The sequence below is a fragment of the Athene cunicularia genome (genome assembly GCF_003259725.1).
Source record: "Athene cunicularia isolate RWA chromosome 1 unlocalized genomic scaffold, athCun1 chr1_part2, whole genome shotgun sequence".
Lineage (NCBI taxonomy): Eukaryota > Metazoa > Chordata > Aves > Strigiformes > Strigidae > Athene > Athene cunicularia.
In genome coordinates this window covers 8,634,154-8,652,808 of record NW_020799092.1, presented here as the reverse complement: position 1 = coordinate 8,652,808, position 18,655 = coordinate 8,634,154, and positions in this window count along the sequence as shown.

The following is an 18,655-nucleotide window of genomic DNA, read 5'->3' as shown; positions in this document are numbered from 1 at the left end:
GGGGGGGGGGTGTTGGGGTTTTGTTTTTGTGGTTTTTTTTTTAAATTAAGTGTATAGTTGCTTTGTATTTAAGGAGAATGTTTACTGTATTAGGGAGGTAGGTGAACCTGAATGAAAATATTCCTCCTTCTGTAATGCTTGCTTGTGAGAACAGCTGTTTTCAATATCCAGGAAAAGGCACGAAGGATGTTTCACTGTAAGTTCCAAATGGACTTAAGAAATATTTGAATGCTAGTAAAATATAACTTTACAGTCAAAATCTGATTCTATAATAGTACTAGATGTTTAGTGTCACTGGCCAAACCAGAGATCTCCTTTGAATGTCATTGCTCAGCCAGAATTTTTAGTTTGTTCTATCCATGTTATGTCTAAACTCACATAGCTCAGCAAGATATGTACAGGCATATGGAGTCTGACCAGTGCCTCATTGACTTTAGAAGGACTTAATTATGAATATTTACCTTGTCTACCTCTTCAAATCCTATGTCTGAAAACCAGATTGTGAAATCAGGGGAAATGGAACATGATGTTTATAATTTAAGCCAAAATGCTCAATGTGAGCCACTTAAACATGTCTAGGCACTGAAATATATGTTTAGATTTACATAATTTCAAGGCCAAAAAATAAGTAAATATGTTGTTTTGGGAGAAAAGCATTGAAATGTGAGATTAAAGACTGTCCTTAAGCAATAAAGCATTTTACACAGTTTTAATTTTAAACACTTTCTAGTGAATATGAGGCAGGGGCTTGGACCTTGCTTGCTTTTCTTTCTTTGTCATAAATACTCTCTCCTAGAGCATGGAAAATATGTCAATTACACTTAAAACAGTGTTTATTGCACAGCAGATGTGTGCATATAGCAACTGTAGCTGAAAGCCAAAGTACTTAATTAGCAGTTGCCTGCAGCTGGATTCTTTCTTTTTAAACGAGTGGGGAGGTGGAGAAACATAAAAGGATGTCAGGAGACATTCTGCTGACAGTGAGCAAGTTCATGTGTAATTACTTACTAAAAATTTTACTTTGCATCCATACTCGGAGCCATCATGTGGGATTACAGCATTTTTTGTGCTGTGCAGTCACCTATGAATTTCATGGCCTCAGTGACCAGATACAAGTGCTGTCTCATTCAAATAACATTTGATTGGGTTGTATAGCCTTAAGAAAGGAAGATAATAGTTAGGAAGATTATTTTTTTTTAATAGTCTTGTGCTCATCTGTTTCATTGTAGCTGTTCCCTCTGCAGTTGTTAAGTGTTTGCCATTGATTTGAAGGCTGGGGATTTATGTGACAGTCCAATCTCAGTCTGGAAATACCTTCCTCATGGGTAAAACTGACTGGATTTGCTTGCTCACTCATTATATACATAGTGTTTAAAGTTATAACATAAGCTGCATAGGGCAAATCTATTGTGGCAGTAATTTTTTTGCATGTTGTATTTCTCAGACTAGTTAGTAATAGCTTTTGAAATGAACAGATGAGGCTAAAAGTTGAATGTATGCTGTAAAAATTTCAGAGAGCTGGTTTTGGGGTGAAAGGTGGCCTCTTGTCTTAAACTGCATATATTGTTCAGAAGTGAATTATTGTGGAGGAAAAGTGTAAAGCAAAACCTTTATCTTAGCTAATGCCTCATCTGTATAGTGTACGACAAGCTGTACAAACTGCACATTGTAGTTTCTGATTTATTTATGTCCTTGGAGTCATCTGCCTTCCCCCCCCCCCCCTTGGAAGGTATTTCATAGTTTAGTGACTATTACATGTATTCCAACAGGAGCTGATTTCCGCAATAGAAGATACAAAGATATTTTAAGCTGCTAGATGGTAAATAGATGTCAAGACATGCAGCCATTGTGCAGTTTACAGAAAGTATAAGTGATGTTCCTGTCCTACCCCACTGTTCTCCGAGATGCTAGGATTCCATGCGTCACAGCATATGTTTCCATTGTATGTGCGTCTTGGGTACAAATTTAATTTCATAGCAATCTGTAACCAAAAGGTGGCAGCAATCTACCACACTATGCATAAGTACAGTATATCAGTTGGTAGTGATATTACTTAAGATATTTAGTTGCTTTTCTAAACTACTCTCCTTAGGTGCAATTTGTTGCCTTTGTTGATATAGGAAGGAATTATGTATTGTTTCAGTTGTCTTACTGGTTGGTCTGCATCTCTCAGATGTTGCAGTGAATAGAAGCTGCTTTCTCTTTTATAAAACTGACTAATAAAAGTAAAAGTGCTTTAAAGTAATGTTTTGTTTTATTAGCCAAGTACTGAAAAGATTTAATATTATCAAATTCTGTAAAATATGGCTGGGTAATTATGGTACTTGGTCACTTTCTCCTCTTAACTTTTCTTTCTCACTGATGCCCAAGATTGCACTTTTGACAACCTGATTATTTTCCTAAAGAGGCACAATGGGAAATATGTTTATAGAAATCTGTGTTTATTAAGTTGCTTATCCAAATTATTTGTTTAGATAATCAGAGTAAAGGGGTGGTTTTATTCTGTGTTTTCTCCTCCCATAAGTAAAAAAATCTCACAATCACAGCATGGATTTAAAAAAATCAAAAAACCCCAACACAACAGAAAACCCAAACCAGCTAACTTTAAGTTCCTGCCAATTGCAAACCCTTTCAGATTAATATTCATTTTGGATAAAAACACTGCTAGAATCAGGATCATGTGTGTGTGTGTGTGGGGGGGGTTGTATTTGTTTTTTTGGGAAAAAAAAGTTTTTGTCTGTAAAATGAGGTCCCATACAAGGCAGGGTTAAAGTAAACGTCCTAAAATCAGAGCTGCAGTTGCCCTCAAAATTGTCCCGATAGCAGCAAGATGTACCAAACCTCTTTCTGTGCTGGTATTGATAGAATTTCTCTGAAGAAACCCTTTTTTTCCAAAAAGTGGTGTTGGTTTGCTTTCTACTGTATTTCTTCAATGGTGTGAGATCTCTGATGGCTTTTGATGCTTGATAATGCAACATAGTTCTGTTCCCAGTAAGGAAAGGAATTAGTTTGCATTAATCCAGGAGTGGTGTATGATAATGCAATAAACACAGAGCTGTTGACATAGTGTCTTTCTTGCTCATGCTTAAAGTCTGAAATTTTAAGCTGGCATCTCAGAAACTATCTTGCATGGCCAGATGCGGAAGAGCACAGCAGTGAATGGGCTGTACTCCAAACCTAGCCCAGGAATTGTAGAACCTGAGCTTTATCTCATAGCAAACCTTTTGGTTGCAGTCCTCTTTCCTTCATTCAGCAGTTGTCTGGAAGGTGACCAGCTTCTGATCACCCTCTCTGTAGCTTTCTAGGGATTTCAGTAATGTCATGATCAAGTTTCTGGTGTGCTGTACTCATGGTTGTAGTCTTGGGTTCTTTGCAGCCTAAGCTAAAGATCAGTATATTGTGTATACTTGACTCATAATTTCCAATTTCTAGTCACAACGCTGAAGACTGAAAAGATGTGAGTAGATTAATGGCAGGTAAGTCTTGACACAAAGGCAATGCTTTGACGTAGACTTAAATGCCACTATTGCTATGTCAAGGACTTGCAAGGAGTGGGTGGTAAGATGGCAGTTTCTTACACAGCCTCTTCTCTCTCTTTATGCAAATTCAGTTCTTTATTTGATGGTAAATAAACATCAGTTTGTGGGTTTTGGGCAAGCACATTGGCTATGTAAGAATTTGCTGAGCCACATTCAGTGTTACTGTTCAACTCAGTAGCCACACAACATGTATGCAAAATGCTGCCAAAGCAGAAATATAGAATTTTTGTACTTTTTCTGCCATGATGTGGAAGGCAACGGATGATTAACAGGATCAAACTCGAAATAATAATGGGATAGTCGTAAATGAGTCACAGTTGAAAATTTGATTCAGATTATTTTCAGTGATCTAAAGCTGTCTTTTTTTTTTCCTTGGCCCCATCTGTTTGTGCAAGTAAGTTGTTTTCTAATGATCCAGGTGGTTTTCAGTTCTTGTGTTAGCAGAGTGCTCATCAGAAGTTACAGAAGAAATCAGATTGTATTTTGTTTGAAATACGTGATGCAAGTTGTTTTTTCTATTTCTAAAAACTGTCTAGTCAACATCGTTGCCAAAGCGTAAAGTGCATTTACTCTGTGTAGTTCCCCTCTCTGCCCCAACAGTAGTGGCATCACCAAATAATCTTTAGGTTTTAAAAAAACTATTTTTGTAACTTGGGTACCTATTTATTGTGTAACCCTGAAGCACCTCCCGAATGTAAGTACACAAGCAAATGCTGAGTAACTAAGTCATTACTTGCATGTGTATCACAAAGCCTAATGTAATTTCATGTAGATGGTGATTTGAGTCATAATTGTGTGTTTCCATGGTCCTTAACTCTGTGTTTTGTATAATGTAATGTAGACTTTATAGTGAGATCTATTTTGTTGTAGTTTGCACAGCTAAAAGGAGGTCAATAATCCTATTTTTCTTTTAACAAATAAATCAAGTGGTTGATATGTGATGTACACATGACGGTAATCTGGCAGGCAGTGGTGAATGGGTCACTAAATGCTGCCTATTAAAGAAAGGTACAGGCTTTCATGGAGCTTAGGAAATGGTCTTGAAGCTACAAGTCAATTATTGGTGTATCTTTTTTGTACACTGTCACCATTTGTTTTCAATTATGGATGACTTTTTCCAAAGCTGATTTTATTCCAAGAAGTGCCTAAGCATGAGGTCAGTGAGGAGAAACGATTGCTTAGGCAGGTTTTATCTTTCCAGTGGTTAATTTATCACTTCTGTAAATACAATCTGGGCTCTGCATTCTTTTATATTTCATTGTTAAAATCCTGCGACGCCAAAGAGTAGAGATGGGCAAGATATTCTGCAGTCCTATATAGAACAGAATTGCCAAGTGATAATCCATTTTTATTCCAGATGGATGAGGTGATCCATTTCATATCCACCATAATTACAGTTTATGAAGCAGCCAACACAATACACAAACTGCCATCTGCACTTCATCAGTTTCTAATAAGAGACAAAGTTTTAGCTGTCATTTGTACTGATGATGTGTGTTATGAGTGATTGTATATATTAAAAGTAAAAATCCAAAAGTCAGTATGTCTTTCTGTACTTGCATGCACTTTCTTGATCTTTCCCCCTTTGAAGATCAGTTGGCTTCAGTTTGGGGGCTTTTTTGCTATCTTACCACAAAAGAAGCTGTGCTGTTTTCTCACAGAAAAGGGGCACCCACAGGAAAGGAACAAATGGTTTGCAGGTAAAAAGCATAAAAGGTGGGCTGACATTGACAGTTTACTTCCATGCCGATCTTAATTATATTTCCAGTGCTAAAGCATCTTCCCTATCTGGAGGCTTTTCAGGACAAATCTTGGGGAACAGTGGAGGGGAGATGGAGGAGAACAGAGTGAAAACAATATGCACCCTCCATTGCTGTCTGGCACTTTCTTCTTCAGAGGAAGCCATAATTTACACTATCACTACTCCAAATTCTTCCATGTGTTTCACTGCTGCTTCAGTACTCCGCATTTCTTCAGACTCCGTTTCTGTTCCGTTCAGCTGTGCTGTGACTTTCCCAGACACCAGTGACAGCAAAGGATTTGGAGGCAAGAGACCTGGGTTCTGTTTCTGCTTGGTTTAGTAAATTTAATGTCAATAGTTGCATATCCTTTCCTCTTTTGGCAATTATAGGGACAGTTCACCTAAGCGTGGAAAGTTGATATTCTGTCTAAATGATGACTGAGCAAAAGCATGAAGATTTGGTCCTGAGATCAACATCGCAAAGTAAAATTGAGGGGGAGGAAGAGTGAGTGAATATACTTCTTGCAACCTTCTTTGTAACTGCTTGAAACATTAATTCTGCTGATGAATAGTGAATATAAAAATGTGTTTTCAAGCATCCAAAGTTACTTTGCTGTTGTTCCATTCCAGCACAAGTTTTATACTATAAACATCAGAAAGGGTCCCTGCTGCTTTTTAAAAGTATTACCAAAAAGGAGCCATGCTTACAAATGTTGAAATACAACAGAAGTGTGATATAGTGGATTTTTGTGCAAGAAACTTCTTCATTGATGCACAGTTGACTTCAGAAATCTCTCAAATTGAGATCCAACACTTTGGTATTGTTGAGATTGTCTACATCTCATAATTTATATCTTCATTGATTAGCCTGTGCAGTTTTCCCCCTAATTTTCTAAAATGTTTTGATGAAGGAAAACCCATTTAGTCTGTCTCCCACAAAGTTTTTGTTTAGTTTCAAACCAGTTTTATCAAGGTGCAACTAGAGGAAGTTCTGTGTTATTCAAAGAAAGAGGTATAACATGTACCTTTTGTGTTACACAAGATCAACTATCTTAACTGTTCTAGTTAACCTAATTGTACCTGAAGAAAGCTAAAGTCTAATCACCTGAGTGTGAGAAATCGCTGGAATGGTAGTCTCTAAAGATGGAACTATTTCTAGTGTATCTGGATCTGGAAGAGTGAATTTGCCCAAAAACTTGGACTGGCCTGAGAAGTGAATTCCTGCTAGTCACCTTTCTGCAGTGACACTAGGTGTTTTCTTCAGCTGAATGTATGTTAGAAAGGACATCAAGCTTTGTGCTTACATTTGTAGGCAAGTTTTAACTTGTTGTGTTGTACTGGTAAAACTTTTGTGCAGACAGGCTCTTGCTTTCTCAGTATAATGATAGCTTATAGTTCAAATGTATTAAACCATACAATATTTGATGTCTGTTTGTCCAGATGTTGTAAATTTTTCAAAAACAAAAGACACTTTTAGAATTAAGGGGAGAAACAGAAAAGGACTAGAGCCCGAAGAAGTCTCTCATCACTGAGGGGGGAAAAAGTGCCCACAAATCATATTAAAATAGGAGACTATTTTCCTAGTAATGCCTCAGTCTGCCTCTCATTTGCCCTACTAGTCAGGGGACTCTTAGTTACCTTTGTATGAGCTTTTGGGTTCTGGCATGATCGGTCATTTTCCTACATTCCTGTCCTGTTTAATACTGTTAGATAAACGACCCCAAATGACTCCAGTCTTCTGGACCTGTTCACTATTATTAGCAAGGTTCCATGAGAAATACAGGGGCTGATGTATTAAGCAAGTCTTTCAGTAAACACAAATGACCAGAAAGTCCTGTTTTACCAGCATCAAGTACAGGGTGTCTAGCACTGATGCTTGAGTTAGCTGTACTAGTATTTCTAAATTAACAAAGTGTTCACTGCGTTAATACTGTTTTATCAGGCAGCTGCCTTTGAGATGATTACGTGAAAGGAAAAATTTTGTCACTTTTCTTCAATTCAGGCTTTGTTTTCCAGCCCCGAGATAGTGATAGATTAACTAGTCTGAAGTAAGTGTGTGTGTGTGTGTGTGTGTGAATAAAAGACAGCAGGCTCTAACACAAGAGTAAGGGTACATTTAATAATGATCAGCAGACTGCTGCTGGTTATAGCAATAAAATATGAGGCATTGGAAATTGTATCTACCTCTCTGTAGTATACGACCAACTACCTCGTTGTAGTATACGACCAAACCACAAGGTCATATAAGGTTTGGAACCAGGTTGCAAAAGAGCTAATACAGAAACTACATTTAAACATACTGCTAGTTCTGTGATAAATGTATGAATGATACTTGTCTTGATTGCACTGAAAATATATATGCAAGCAGAACACACAACTTTTTTCCTTGTGTCTAGGTTCTTAAAAGATGATACAATGCTTAGTGCCCAGGCTGCAGATCAGAAGGTCCCAGGTTTCATTTTCTGTCTTAATGTTAACTAGGCTGGTTTTGGTACTCAAACTAGCTGCTTGGCTGTGCTGGCTACTGCATTCTTCTTCTGACACCTTGGTATGAAGAACCACTTCTGACACCTCAGCTGTTACCAGAGGTTTGGTAACTTCATTGATGTTGGACCCTAAGTTTTGTTGGGTAAATGTTTCTTTTTCTCTTTCAAGATTCTCTGGTTTCCAAATGCAGTCTTCACTGTAACCAGGAACTTGGTGCTTAGCTGAACCTAATTAGTAATGTGGTCTGTTTACTTAGCATGCCAGAGGGTGTAGTTGTATTCATGGCATATCTACCTGATCAGTGTTGGTACAGAGTACATGCAGTTAGACTGCATGTCCTTAATGGAAATTCCTTACAGAATATCATCAAATGACTTAACATGCCTTGCCATTACTTCCCTATGCCGTCTCCTTCAAATCTGGTTTCTTGTTTAGTGTACATGTTTAAGACTCTGGATTCAACAAAAATTATTGTCCCCTTTCAACTGGTTTTCTTCCTTGTTTAGTCTGAAGAAAAAAAATTTCTGCAGTAAGATTAAGTGGGTTTTGAACATGTAGTCACAATAATCATGCCTGCATACAATTCACACAGCTAATTCATATTTTGTACACGTGACCTTATGACAAAAATCAAGCTCTGTAACTGGTCATTTTATTGGAGACAAATTATAGAGACCTATACACAGGATATTGCCAGAAATGGATAAAATATGAGGCAGTAGTTAGATGTCACTTCAATGTCTTTTTAAGTCAAGAGCTAAACTGAGGATGAGTGTTTTCGGGTAGGTAGATGGGTTTCATGATCCCCCAGTGAAATAGTGTTAGGCATTATTTAAATTGAGTATGAGATGTGCTCTAGTATACTATTGGGATTTCTAAAACAGCCATAAATCCTTAAAACTGCAAACAAAGCTGCCTAGGGTCTCTTAAGCTTTATTTTGCAATATAAGATAGTTGATAGAATAGAGAACAGGATGTTCTATATATTTTGTATTTATTTACACATAACACTGAACATACTTATTATACAGAATGTATATACTGCACTTATCATGTCTCTTCAGCATTTTGGCTGATTGCTATGTATGTCATGATATGGATAAATTTTTAAGAAAATGAGAAATTAAAAAATTATAGTTAAAACTGCACACTGCAGCAGTGTCAGCTGTGCTAAAAAGGAAAAGCAAATCATTCATGTTTGATTTTTCTTTCATATTCCTCATTTTTTAGGGGTTTGGCTTTTTTGTGTTGTTTTTGTGGGTGGGTTTTTTTTAAGACTAGTTTAGTGTAAACATCTTATGTACTGCTGGTGCTCCTAGGACAAGTCTGTTCCTGCGTATGATAACTGTAACACGTTTTTAGAAATGGTAGTCAATGGCTGCCTAATTTGTTGTGAAGCCTCTTTCATGAAAACTTCATTTACTTAAGTTTTCCTTTCTTCATCTGTCTACCTAGTTGCTTTAGTAGAGCTACAAGATGTAATTGTGTGTCAGACTGCTCAACCCCCCCCATCCTAGGTATAACGCTAGGTATATTTTTTTTCTGGTGGATTTCCACAAATTTGATTTTTATGATTTTTGTTTGAGGGAAGGTGATCTGTAACCCAAAGGGCATGAAGGGAAAGTCCTGATCTTTCTAGTAAAGTTTATTTGAACAGAAGCCCCAGCAACCAAATTCTGTGCAGCTTCATTGGTGACTTTAAATGTAAGCGTTGATTGATGTAACTTTATTTATTGCAGCCGATTTTTTTTTTCGTAACCAGGTATTTGTGTGGAGGAGGGGCTTTCTCATAGGCACCTGAGACCTGACCTGAAATGAGGCCTCTGGGTAGGCCAGCATCTGTTGAACACAAAGATCTTCAGAGAATTGTGTCAGTGTGGAAGACAAGGAAGTGCATGAGTGGAAGGGGAGGTGGAAGTTAAATCCATTAGCATTGTCTCTCTGGTAGATAAGCAGCTGAAAGCAATGTTGATGGTCAATAGACAAGGTTGCCTTTAGATCGGGGGTACAGGTGAAAATGTGTAATTGGTAGTCTTACGGTATTTAGTCTCACACGAGTTCATATAAGAGAGAAATTGTATATAATCCTGAGGATTGCTGTTATAAATCCCACTTAATTTGCAAAACCAAACTCTGAACATTAGATCTGTTGTTCCTATTTTACCTGAATAAACTTAATCCCTCTGGTGCGATGCACTGAGATTTGGTTTTGATTTACAATGCTACAGTTTTTAGCTGTACAGTGATAGTAAGAGATAAGTGAGCCTGTAGCCCTACAGTGTCAAATGTGCTCCAGTTAAGCTTTGTAAATAGAACTACAAGAAGGATATTACTGATTTTGTTCCTAAAATGATGCATGATTTTTTTTTTAAATGTATTTCTAGTTATAGGTAAGACATCAGTGGAGAACTGAGTGTTTAGGACTCTTGTTATGTTCTAGGCTTTGGGAATAGGGTGTGGTATAGTTTCCAACAAAAATTACATGTGACCGTAGACAAGCTTTTTAGCTGTGAATTTTTGTTCTGTATGTGTCTTGGGGATGCTTTGATTTTATGCTGTCAAATTGCAGGTGTAGTTTATTCTAGGGAGAAGTACAGCCCTTGTTCAAGTAACTGTGATGAGGAAATGCGAAAGCGCTACCTGCAGCCTGAGGATAAGGTAAAAGGACGGGATCATTGCAGCTTTTGGCACTTCCCCTCAGCAACAGCCATTTTTCTGGAAAGTGGATGTCAACAGAAGAAGGGGTCTTATAAAATTTTTCTTTCTTTTACAGAAGATGCCAGGTGTTTGACACTTGGCAAATCTGGAGTCACTGCAGATCTGTAGTGTGGAGCAGGAGACTGTCCTGGCCAATATTATTGTAGGCTTGGATGTTTCCAACAATGGGAGGGGAGGAAGTAGTGCCAAACTGAATCAAAATGCACTTGGAGTATGGAGTGCCCAAAGCAAGTTTAATTTTCAATGGCTTCTTTCATTCAGCTCCTTCCCTCTTGAACACTGAACTTGCTTTTACTCTTGCTTATATTCTCTTTCCTTATCCTATCTTTTTGGGAACTATATTCAGTTTTCATAAGCATGATTTAGTGTTTTTCACTGTCATAAAAGAGAAGCTGGTTTATGAATTGGACCACCCAAGTGTGGACTAGTATGTCAAATAGGATTGTGCAGGAGGTCTGGGCTTGCTGCTTATATTTATTTATTTATAGTTTTGGAGGTGAGTATAATTCCAAGGAGATTGCCAAAGCTCTGTGGAATGAGGAGTTTATTTCAGTTCACCTCCAGCTAATGGATGCAAGCCCAAGAGCTTCAGTTGCTTTTGATCCAACTGTGACTCCAGTTGTTTTTCTTTCAGTCTAGGAATTTTTTTAAAGCAGCTCGATGACAATGGTACCTCTGTTTCATTCTAACAGGACATGCCAATAATTCCATTCTTCAGATGCACGTAAGAGGCTTTTCAAGAAAAATAGTTATTCAAGTAGAAGTCAGTGTGGATCTCCTGGTAGTTGTGCAAAAGCCCAACTGCAGTGGTGTTGTAGTCTTCTGAATACTGACATCCTTTGGAATACACTGTGCTTCTGTTCAGGATCTGTGACCTTTATTAAGTTTGATCCTAGCACTCTTGACAAGAATATCAAAGCTGGAGTGTCTCTCATCTGCTGCTGTTATGCTGTCATGTTTCGTCCTCAAACTTCTTATGAATTTTTGGGGGTTTTGGGTTTTTTTTTAAACTTCAGGTGCTCAAAAAAAAACAGAGGGGAGCAGAGAATGAGATACTCTATATACAAGAGACTGGTAGGGTGGGTGTAATCCACCCAACTTAAACTTTATTTATTGTGCAAAGGTTCTTAAACCTTAGTCAGAGAACACCCCTTCTGTCTCAGAAAATGAAACATCCATCACAGGTAGTCAACCTGGCTAGTTACTAAACTGTACCCCAAAATTTTGCTGTAATGCTCAAAATAGCATGTCTGGTAGCAGTCAAATTCCACAAAGACTCATGCAAGATCAGAAAAGAACCTCAACCAAATCATTACATTCTCCTATGTGCTCTCCCAGGCTAACCAGCAGTTTGTACACTAGTTCTCTACTTGAACAAAAAGGGTCTGCTATTCCTCTTTGTGTCATGATTTGTAAGTAGTAGAGCTTGGACTTAGTCTGGCTATTCTTTTATAAAGTGTCTCATTAATAAAATAGTATAAGGACAATCTGATGGTCCTCGTGGCACTAAATGATGCCACTGAATGTGGTACTTCAGCGCTGTTGATGTCTAAAATGGAGTTGGCTTTTGTGACCATAGCATCATGCAGGATTTTATCAGGTACCAACTGGAATGTTTATTCACTGCTGAAACTCCTGAATTTTCCTGTGAAAATACTTTGGTCTTTTGTTTAACTCAGCTGAAATTCACTTACTCAGGAAGTTCTGGTATGCAGCTGCTTGTACTGTCTCTACTGTCATTGGACATCGTCCAAATATTTCAGGAACTTAATGCTCTTGGTGACTTGTGAAACACACTCCATCAAACGTGGATGGTGTTCTTGGTGTCCTTCTGTGAAGAGCTGATATCAGATGTATAGGGTGATATGTTCAGCAGCTCTGTGGAATTAAGCAACCTTCACTGCTAGATCAGATAATACATCTAGAATATTGTGTCTCCCATCTGTGTAAGGTTTCCTTCATGCTGAGGGACCTGTGACTTGCAGTGAGATCTGTGCTGACTTCTTGCTGAAGGAAGGGTAAGTTACCTTGTAGTAAATTGTGACAGTTTGAGATGTATCTGCTGTAGAACCTAGAACCTGCCTCTGTTCTTGGACTTCCAGGTACTGTGAAGTTCAATAAAAGGACTTCTAGAAGAGTCACGTTTCATCCTTGATGCCTCTGTCATGGGGAAGATGAGACAGATGGGACATGCATTTGCCACATGACAGACCAAAGTTTTCAACAGATTCTGGGCTTTCCCCATGAGAAGGACAAACATCAGTGGTGAGATCTATGCTGACTGGTCAGAGTTGTTACTGGTAAGCTAAGTGACCTTTATTTACTCTGCAAACACTTTGGGCATCATGTATTTTGATTTCAGAGGACTGGAATTCAGAGACAACAGTACCTTTTATGGGCTCCATAGGTTTTACTGACATTGTTGCAACTGGCTTGCAATGCTGCTGTTATCCTATTTCTTAGATATTTCTGGGATCACTGTCTTACCATTAAGCATAGGCACCAGCTGAGTTAGAAATTAGTAACACCTGAATATACAGAAGGCAGGGAAACGATGAAATAGAAGAAAATGTCAAGGGCCCGATCCTCCTTTGTCTAGGGTGTAAGCCAATTTCAATGGGGGTCTTGTTTGGTGAGTGAGGTGCTTGCAAGATCAAGTCCTAAGCTGTCAAAGATCATGTGCAAAGTTTTGAAGAGGCACTGTTTTAAGCTGTTCAGTTACAGAGTAGCCATGTGTTGTGTGATTGTACTCAAGCCACTGATGCAAGTGTATATTACAAGGGAAAAACTGCCAGCAGCACTTAGAGTACCTAGGTCTACAGTGTATGGGGCAAAACAAACATCCCCCTTCTTCCAAGTAAAACATGTCAATCAGTTTGAACTTTTTTTATAAACTATCCGTTTTCTTCAAATTATCTTCTACGCAGGAGCTCAGAGCAGCAATACTGGCTGGAGGCATTATGGTTATACAGTGCAAAAGCCATACCATAAAGCAGCGTGTTCATTGCAATTTGGGGAGGAATGGAGGCTCTGGAAACCCTGTGGCTGACTGGTAGTCCTGCCACAGCACTGGTCTTACCTGGTAGGGTGCTCCGGGCTCTGTGGTGCTGTCAGCACGACCTGCAGCTCCCCTTTGCTCACCTCAAGGTGCTGAGTGAGGAGATGCCTGCTGGCCAGAGCTCAACCCTGATATCATGCTCCTGGTTTCAGCCACCAGAGTTTGGTCCAGGTCAACGTTACTTGTGTCATCTATCTCTACCTCCGTGGTCCCAAATTCATAAACTTTTAAAGGTGGATTTGTTAAGTTCCTGACAGCTCTAGCCTAATTCTGCTCTGATCTTTTGGGAATTGTAGAGTAACTGGAAATTTTGGCGAAGAGCTGCTTTTCTCATGACAAACTGGTGTTCAGAAAGATTAGCTTTGTCACTGTTGTTAAATCTCTTTCCATGCATCTGAAAGGACAGCAGACAGATTCATTTTGCATGTTGGTGAATTAGTCTCATCCTGTCAAATTCAGGGAATTGCAAGTGCTCATGTCTTATTGGGATCAAACCCTTGGTTCTTCTGACTCGTACTGAGGAAAAAACAAAGGTTTGCTTTAAATAATTATAGTTGTTTACTCCCATGTGCTTTTTTTACATGGTCTCTCCACTGGCTTGAGCTCTGGATCAGACCCTCTCGGAGCCTGCATGAGATGCACCTGCTGTGTATGTAGGTGCTAGTAAGACTCTTCAGACAGAAGTGAATTTCACCTTGGATTAAACTACAAATGTGTATTCTCTGGTAATAAAGCCTGCAGTTAATCAGTCTTTTCCTCACCCCATGATTACAACAGGTAGATGTTTGGCAACAGGCTGTTCTACACACCCCTGAAGTTCATCCCTGACCCTAGAAATTAATGGGAACTACAGAACTTTGGGACCAAGTTGTTATAGTCTAGCTGGACACATCAATTCATTTTTCTTGGACTCTTAATCAACTGCAGTGTTTGATGTGTAGATGATTTAAGTTCCCTTCAAAAAAAAAAAAAAAAAAGTTTTGAATTACCTATCATCTTATACAAAGTGAAACAATTTGTCCAACCCTGTGGTTGCCTTAGAGACTTGTTGCAAACAGCAGATATAAGCATGAGCTTAATATGAGGAATGTCCAAAGGACAAGTATGCAAGTGTTGAAAACAGAGAAATGCAACATCATCATTGCAACATCTGTTAAAGAGTAGGAGACTGCAGTATTTCAACTTTATTGTATGCTGGTTATAGGCCTCTGGAACCTTAGGCAAGCACCTGGCATTTGTATTCCTTCCTGAAGGCAATTAAATGTTTCAGTCAATGTTTCATCCATCTCTTCCTCTCTGAGCCCTGAGACAGTCTTGTTTGAAAGCAGGAAAAATCTCCTTGTTTCAGACAACATGGGAAAAAAATCATTCTTAGCATTTGGGAAACAGAAACCCAAACCCTGGAGTTCTGTCTTGGATTTTATTTGGGATCATGTGTTCTGTAGCATTTGCCCAATGTAAAGGCTTCTGCATTTGTCATAACTTTAGTATTTGTGGCAGGTGCGCCCGCCCAATGGCAATAGGGCTTCTTGGCTGCTGAAGTGTAGCAGCTCCCAACTGCCTCTGCTCTCGGGGCCTCACAGTAGTTGGGGCCTTTGGCCAACGGGAGCCGCTATGGGATACAGGTCAGACTGGGCCTGGGTATCAATGGAGTCCCCTGGAGGAGCCATTGGAGCTCGTCCTCTGGGGCAGCACCTGTGATTGAGGACTCTCCCCTTGGGTCAGGACGCTGCCCAAGGAAACTCCTCGAGGTGCCTTGGCTCAGGATGCTGCCCTGAGCAGGTCCTTGAGGTTGAGAGCCCTCACTCATTAGGTGAAGCGGTTTGGGTCATCGTTAAACCCAAAGGAGCAGTGCTTTGTTCTGCATTCTGAGTTGTCATTAAACTCTGTAGAGTTCTTTGTTCTGCATTTTGAAGTGTTCTGTCCTCCTGTCACAGGCATTCGAACCTGTAGTTTGCAGAGGGCTAGTTAATTGTGTGAATAATAATTTTGTAACTTTTGGTGGTTGCTTGTTTATTTGAGAGCCTCCGTAACAGTATTAGTATGTAAAAATTAAAGTCATGGTTATTGTTAAACTTTCATTTTAAAACAGTTAAAGGTGATTATGTATTGTATTCTACATGTTTATAAAAACTGTTATATAGGCTTATAAACCAATTATTAAAATATCTGTGAATCAATTCATACTACGCATTGCAAATAGAATATTAATGGATACAGCAATAATGTGCGGTCAGCTTAGGATCCCAGTCCTTTAATAAACTTTGCCCAGCTGGAGCTTTTATGTTCATGCATTTCTCTACTCATACATCTCTCTAGAGAGAAGTCCTAAGAGAAGCTGGGATCTGCTGGCATGAATTTAAGTGGAGCCTTAGGTGTGTCATTCCTTTCTTGTGCATGCGTCTATATGCAGTGGAAAAGAACAGTTAGCCAGCAAAGTCTAATTTTTCTCAAATGCTTAAATAAGAAATAATGACCTTCAGTTTGTATGGGAGAAGAAGAAGAGGCAACAGAAAGGATTGTAGTTAACTTGAATTTAATTCCTAGATTTTATTCCTTTTTTTTGTTTTGTGTTTGTTTTTTTTTTTTTTAAAAAGTTTTTTTTTTTTTTTTTTTAAAAAAAAAAAAAAACCAACCCAGAAAGGTGATGGTGTTATCCATGCTACAGCTCTGAAAATACTACCTAACCTTTGTTTATTTGACTACATATACAAAATGTGTATCTTTCTGTTGGCTTCCATGTTTAAAACAGTTGTAGCAGCTGTTATTCTCCAGCTAATGAGATACTTGAAGTTTTCAATCAAATTTAAATCTACAGGCTTTGAAAAGGAGGAGGAACCTTATCTTCAGGCAGATCTGGAGGGTATGTTTGAAGCCCACCTAAAACCTTGTTGAGTCTAGTGAAAGAAAGGCTGCAGGGAGACTATTAGTAAGTACAGGAGTAGCACGGTGCCCTTTCCAAGCATATCTAGGGCTAATTTAGGATTTTTTAAAAAAGCATATCACAGAGGGGAGGGTTTAGGCAACACCTGCATAAGTGGCTTATCTAGTTGAAATAACTGCTTCACAGGAAAAGTGCACCATTGAAGCTCTGTAATTTCAGGATTGTCACCTGATGCAGCTTCTGACATTCCACCACCCTCCTCTTCTGTCTCTACTGCATTTATATAGGAATAAACTGTGTGGCTCCCACTTGGCAGGGAGGGGACTGGAAAATCCTCCTCTTGGGCTCCTTATGTGTGATAAGTGCTCTGTAGATGGCTGCCCACCTGGGAGCAGGGCATCCCACTAAGCGCTGACCTACAGTAACACTAAAGGTTGCTGGGCTTCTGCTCACCCAAAAGTCCCTAGTTTCTCTGAGTGTTAGGATTAGGAGAGAGTGTCTTTATGGCTGTAGAAACAGGGGATCAAGATCTTGGCAACCTAATTTTACATTTTTTGTCTGCTTGTTGTCCTGTCTTTCATTCCCTTGTAAGTGTAGGGTATGTTTCATGAATGACATGACAAAGAGTTTCTGGGCTTCACTGGGGGAAAAAATCACTAGTTTGACTTGTACCTCAAGACATCTAATTGATAGCTGTGGAATAATTTCACAGATACTGATGGATTTCGTAGTTTATGATCTTAAAGTATCTTCAGAAGCAATTCATGTGATGAATACAATTGTGCCAAACAACAGAAGCACGAATAGGACTTTCCTTCTAAGCAGTTTTATTTTTTCTGGGTTTTTTTTGTGTGTGTTAAAGGGAGTGATCTGTTTGTTATAGGACATGCTCAATTTTCAAAATGAAATAAAGGTTTGTTGTGTTGTCAAGGCATCCAGTCAGTAGCTAGGAAATGAAAGCAAACAAAATCAAGTTCTAGAGAGAGACAGGAAGTTCTTTTAACTGTGGAGGCCTATCTACACTTGAGGACCTGTCCTATCCAGTGCAGAAGTTTGCTTTCTATTGCATCAGTGTTGCTGCAAAATCCTGAATGCCTATCAGCACACACACTATTTGAGTTTTCAAACTAAATTTTGTCTCCCCTCTGCAAATAATATTTTTGCCCTACAGAGAAGAACAGAGGAACTTTGTAAGAGATCTAACTTTGCCTAGCTCTGATCTGTTTGATTTCAATAGGGATTTTACACAGGATTGATGTCCTTCTAGTATAATCACCATCAGGGCTTGGCAATGCTGCAACACAGGGAAAACACTTTAAAATGTTTCTTAGGGCATACTGGGTCTAAGATGAGTAGAAGTCTGGAGTTACTTCACTGCAAATGGAATTTCAGCACAAGTTTTGCTATGTATGAAATAACTGGCCAGTCTGCCAGCAATCTGATTGTGTGGTTATGTAGATCTCATGTAAGGTTTTAAATGCAGCTTTGTTCAGAATTGTTCAGTGGGATCACTGGACATTGTTTTTAATGGCTCCTCAGTAATTCTGATCAGTCTTTTCTCACTAAAACATCTTTAAGGTAAATTGCCCACACATCACATCTGAACATCATGTAGACCTGCAGTGTCATGTTTCATGTGTAGGACTTGTGCATCTATATCCTATTCTTTCACTAGATCAATGGCACTTTACTATTTCTTCCCAATCTTGTGCTAGTGCACCCTCAATTAGTATGTCAACATGTAGTACATGATGTGTGAGATCTGGGAATGGCAGGTAAGTGCAGCATGCTGCAGCAGGTGGAGAGGATGGGCTTCCTTTGTGGTATAGCTCCATAGTGTAAGACTATATCCATTGTGCGATTTGCTGGCATAGAAATGAGAGCTCCTGTTACATATGGCTCAATGTGTGGAGCTTTTTTTCTTGCATCAAATTTTCTTGCATTAATTCTCCTAAGCCTTTAACATGATGAGCCTGCATGGTGCCTGATGCAGGGGTAAGGTTCAAAACCACCACTGGTTTTATGAATGCCATTACATTCAACCCTTCCCTGATAAGTTAGAATTCAGTAGATTATTGTACAGAAGCAGAACTGTTGTTTTTAGAGTCAAAGTAATTTAGCCAAATGCATAACTACTGCACTGGAAAAAGAGACAGATGTCTGGTCTGTTCTGTTTTCTGCTGCTTCACAGATGCAGTGTATTCCTACAGGATATTCCTCTTGAATAT